Below are 5,287 nucleotides of genomic sequence, written 5' to 3' on the forward strand. Positions count from 1 at the left end.
CTCAACATCAATTAGCTAATAAGTGGCAAGAGTTGAGGTTCAAATTCATGTCTGTAGCACCGAAACTCATGCTCCTTCAGTTACACAGTCCTACCTTTCAACACGGGCCTCAGTTAAAAAGGCCTTCCTTCAAAGGTTGCTGGTGATTGGTACGAGGCTGCCTTCCTGGGGGACTGGGCACGAGCTCCTTGGCTGTCATTGTCCTGTTCCACAGCTTCTGCTTCCCCCAGAGTCACAAGTCTAGGTCTCTCTCTCTGTGGTTCCCTGGCTGGGTCGGATGAGCGGAGGCCCAGAGTGCTGGCTGGTGTATATCCATTTCAACACCAGGCTGAGCCTGTCATCTGGGACATGATACCATAGCAGGGAGCAGAGAGATTGATTTGGGGTGGATACAGACACAAAGGACCAGTCCAAAGGGAGTCAGCCGGCTAAAGTCCAAGGTCAAGGCAGGTGAGGACCCACAGGCACCAATAATCATTGGAGGCAAGAGTGGGGCTCAACATTGTTTATTATTCCACAGACATTCTATCTTGCTTCCTTCATGATGGCAATGCCCTCTCCCACAGTAAAGTCTGAAAATGCCAGAGGATCACTTTTTCAGACTCCTTTGCAGCTAAAGGCAACTCTAGAACACAGTCGCAGTTAGTGAGAGGTTTGGGGAAGTCTGTTTTCTTTCTTGATGAAAAGAGGAAGAATTGACTCCATGGTATCTGCATTCAGCAGTTATTCCTGCTGGGTGTTCAAAGGACAGTGTGATATAAATTCAGTATCTGGCATTGTTGGTTTTCTTGGCTTTGTGTATGTTAAAACTGGTATTTTTATTGGTACACTATTCCTATAGTTTCTTACTGTTCAGTTAGACTAATCTTCAATAGGAACTAATGCTTCTCTTCTAAGTCTATTCTCTTAGCAACTTTCAAATATACAATACAATTTTGTTCACTGTAGTCCCAGAACTTATCATCTTCTCATTGGAAGTCTGTCCCTTTGCCTTTGCCCATTCCCATCTCTTCCCCTCCTGGAAGCCACTAATCTGCTCTCTGAAGAAACACAACTTTAAATTTTATAATATAACTTAATTTCTATTTCCGACCTTCCCTCCCACAACACACGCCCACACACTGGAACACTGTCTTCCCAAGGTGAGGACTCAGTCGGTCCTTGGAGAAGGGCCCACCAGGTGTGGCTGGTGAACACCATTGTCCTGGTTCTCATGGCGCTGGGATGTGGTGATTCTTGACGCTTCCGTGCTGTGCTCAGCACATGAACATCTTGGCGGAGGCTGTCCTTTTCTCTAGAGTCTTTCTGCTTCTCTTTGTTGCTTCCAGGACGTGGCTTCAGTTTGCTCTTAGAACCCATAGGCCCTCCCTCCTTCTCTCTCTCTCTCTCTCTCCTTCTCTCCTTCCACATTTCAAACCAAACCTGAATAAAAATGTTTTCTAAAATGGAGGCAATTTTCACTTCCCATTTTGTCCAGAAACCCTATCTATGCTTAACAAATACCCTGTCCCTAAGGGCTTAAGCTTTTAAAATAAAAGCAAGAAATATGTGCAGGCCACTTTTGTTTCCATCTTGCCAGGTTCCTACCAACAATGTAAATGCAAGGACTGGGGCGTGGAGGATAGGAAAAAAGATACAAAGTGGGGAAAAAAACATAGAGTAATATCCTCAAATACTATAGAGCAGCAATCCCTTTGCTTAGAGGTGGCACACTGGTGTACGGCAAGAACTTTTAAAACATGCAATACCTGACTATTTAGTCAGGGGCACTGACCTCTTTTCCCTTAGATTGTAAAAAAAAAAAAAAAAAAAAAAAAAAAAGAGGAAGAAAGAAAGAAAGAAAGAAAGAAATTACAACAACCAGCACAACAATAGCTGTCCAGTGTGAATGAATCAAAATTATACCTTTTTTTGTCAGGTCGACAAAAAATATATTTTTTGGTGTGCCGCAGAAATTTAGTAATTAGTTTAGGTGTGACATGAGAGGCAAAAGGTTGAATATTGCTGCTCTAGACTAGTCCATTGGAGGGAGTAATGTGTTAACATGAAGATCACCCCAAACCGCCTGCCCCTTCTCTTTTAAAGCCTCCCCTACAGGTGAGCAGGCATGCTCTCTCTGTGTGCTAAGAGAGCTGCTCTGTCCAGGGAGGCCTGCAGTTCTCCAGCTGCTCAGTGTGGCCGAGTGGCTGGGCCAGGCCCACTGGGGCGAGTGTGTATGGATGTGTGTGTGGTGAATCAGGAAGCTCATTCGGCTGCAGGCCCACTGCTTTCTCCCATCGAGCTTCAATTGATATATAGTGAAGCAGACACTGTAAGCGCCACCTCTTCAACTCATGTGTATAGTTCTCAATTCATTCCAAAACCAGAGGGGAGGGGTGTCGTATATGTTTCCCTTAAGCCCTCACACAGGATGAGCGCCGCAGCAGAGATGTAAACAAAGAGCTGTAGAGTTAGAGATGAAGAGAGGAGTCAGGAACTCCTGCCCCGAGGAGGTGGCACGCGCTGGGACTTGAATGGAGGAGCATTTGCCAGGTGGAGACCCACAGGCTTGCCAGCCTGCTTCTGATTGGTCTTTGCCCCCACCTCACCTTGGCACAGCCAGGGCACCCAGCAGGGGCTCCATTAACTGTCTGTGGATGGAGAGATGTTGACCCTGAGGATGTTCCCTGGGGCAGATGGATGACCCCTCAGAAACACGGCAGGCCTGTTTTCCTCATCTCCCACCCACCGCAGCACAGGGCCACGCGCATGGTGCAGGGCGAGAAACACTGGCCTGGCCCACGAGGGACTGCGGGGCGAGCCCAGGTGTGCAAATGCTGGGTGGAAACTCAGGCAGCGATAAGAGAGCAGGGCGTGAGGAAAATCCAGAAAGTCAAAAAAACTCAGGAGCTTAAAGCAAGTGGTTTGCGAAGTGTGTACTTACATGGAGGAGAAGCCAAGGAGAGCAATTCAGTTCAATGACACGCAGTTCAGACTTTTAATACTGAATGCCAACTTGAGAGAGGGTTTTTACTGCGAATTGACAGTGAGTGAAAGCACCGAAGGACTCTGGGAAATCACAGTGTACGGGCAGAAAATAAGGGACAGGTTCATTATTATTGGAAAGCAGTTTTTCTGTGTTTAATCATTCTATCCCTGAGAGCTGGATTTTCCCATTGATGCAATTAGAGATTAGCGAAGGGCGAAACTGGATTCAGCAAGGCCCCTCTTTGCACCACAAGTTCCTTCCAAAGCATCAGCCAGCATGAGTTAGTTTTTGAAATGCAGTTGAAACCCTGTGGTTGATACCCCTTGGGATCTCCAAGTGATTTGGCTATGGTGAAAGTTTGCCAATTTAATTCAAGTCCATTTAATATCTTTTTCTCTCTCTCTCTCTCTGGTGAAAGTTTGCCAATTTAGTTCAAGTCCACTTAATTTCTTTCTCTCTCTCTCTCTCCCTCTCCCTCTCCCTCCCTCCCTCCCTCCCTCTCTGTAGGAGAGTTACTCAGATGAAAGACACACAGTCTTTGTCCTTACAAGGAGAGAGGAGAGTAAGTCAACAATGACAATACAGTGTGCTAAATGTTGTGAAAGATAAGAACAGGAAACTGCAGAGCACACAGGATGGGCACCTAATCAAACCCGGGACGAAGGTCCCCAAAGGCTGTCAGAGAGGCCATCATGTCTGAGATGAGCTTCGTGAGAGCAGTTATCCCACTTAAGTACTTGGTTGTGGTTGTTGAAGCCCCCCTTGGAGCTGATGCTTCAAATCTGTCCCTCTATTTTGCTCTCTCCTTAGGGATCTCCTAGCCCTTAACTTTTGATCACCTGCCTGACTCATCCATCATAACTATTGTCAATATCAGCAGAATCCTGGCTCCAACCCACTTCCTCATCCCTGATGGTTCCAGCTGTGACAATTGACCATAGTTATCTGCTTTGCTCCACAGCCTGGGGATGTTTCCATTCTATTCCACGTCCTAGTCCCCAACCATCCAGCTCTCTGATCTCAGCTCCTGGAGTTGAGCCTGGTACTAGGATGCTTACAGGACCCGCCCGCCCCGTGCTCCCAGTCATGGTTCCATCCTCAGTCTGTCATCACAGCTCACTGCCATTAGCCTTTCATTTTCTCCAACTAATATTGCTTTAGAACAACATGGTTGTGCCTCAGGACGGACCACAAGTGCCATATTTTCTCATGTCGGGAGTGACCAGCCCTGCAGTGAAGGCTCATGTCTGCGGCTCACTGCCTAGCTTTGCCTCCTCAGGTGCTCAGGGTGCTGACTGGCTGCTTCGTGGGTTCTTTTGCCTTAGCCGACTTCGTTTTACTCCTATCATTCTACTCATTACAGATCTAGATTATATTCCTTTAAAAAATATGTCTTTTGTGTCATATCACATCAGTTCCCAATTTTGGGGAAACAGAAAGCCCCAGGTTGGGGGTCCAGCCGAGAATCAAACAAGGCAGGTCAGCTCCACAGAGGCCCCGGCCCCCCAACACTCCCCACCAATTCCTGGGAAGTCTCCTGGGTCAAAAGTCCACAATTCCCCACCCAGTGGCCCTCCTCTGGTCACTGCAGAGCTGAAGAAGGAAGATTCCATCTAGAGAGCAGTGAGTTCAGTCTCAACAGTGACCCAGCAGAGCTACTGGACATTGGTGACTTTTAAAAGGCCGTTCAGGGTACGTGCCAGTGTATTATCGGCCAGCATGGGTCTCCGGCCTCTGCTATTGGCCAGGTCTCTAAGCCGCACATATTGCGAACCGAGAGGGATGTGGCCAGAGTTTCTCTAATATCAGTCCTCCATACATTCATCTTCGTTATTGGCTTTGTATGCCTAGACCAGTGACGGCGAACCTATGACACACGTGTGTCAGAGGTGACACGCGAACTCACTTTTTTGGTTGATTTTTCTTTGTTAAATGGCATTTAAATATATAAAATAAATATCAAAAATATAAATCTTTGTTTTACTATGGTTGCAAATATCAAAAAATTTCTATATGTGACACGGCACCAGACTTAAGTTAGGGTTTTTCAAAATGGTGACACGCTGAGCTCAAAAGGTTCGCCATCACTGACCTAGACTATTATTGATTTCACTTTTTCTTTAAATCTGTGTGAAAAAGATAAAGACAAGGACCTTCACCTTATCCTAACCAACAGTACTTGTGAAATTATACTTTGGGTATGTTACTTACATTTTTTCTAAGGAACATTAAATATATTCAGAATAAGTATAATAAAATATTTGCTTGTGTACAAATGAAATCATCTTGCATAGCTCTAGGGGGACACACCCCACACTT

General features: G+C 46.1%; 1 non-coding gene across 1 annotated transcript; it reads left to right on the forward strand.

Moving 5' to 3' along the window:
- Positions 1–695: 695 nt before the first annotated feature.
- Positions 696–832, forward strand: LOC118657187. The gene has a single exon (XR_004967912.1). It is a non-coding gene; the product is annotated as a small nucleolar RNA SNORA8 (small nucleolar RNA).
- Positions 833–5,287: the final 4,455 nt, after the last annotated feature.

Source organism: Myotis myotis, unplaced genomic scaffold (genome assembly GCF_014108235.1).
Source record: "Myotis myotis isolate mMyoMyo1 unplaced genomic scaffold, mMyoMyo1.p scaffold_m19_p_5, whole genome shotgun sequence".
Taxonomy (NCBI): Eukaryota; Metazoa; Chordata; class Mammalia; order Chiroptera; family Vespertilionidae; genus Myotis; species Myotis myotis.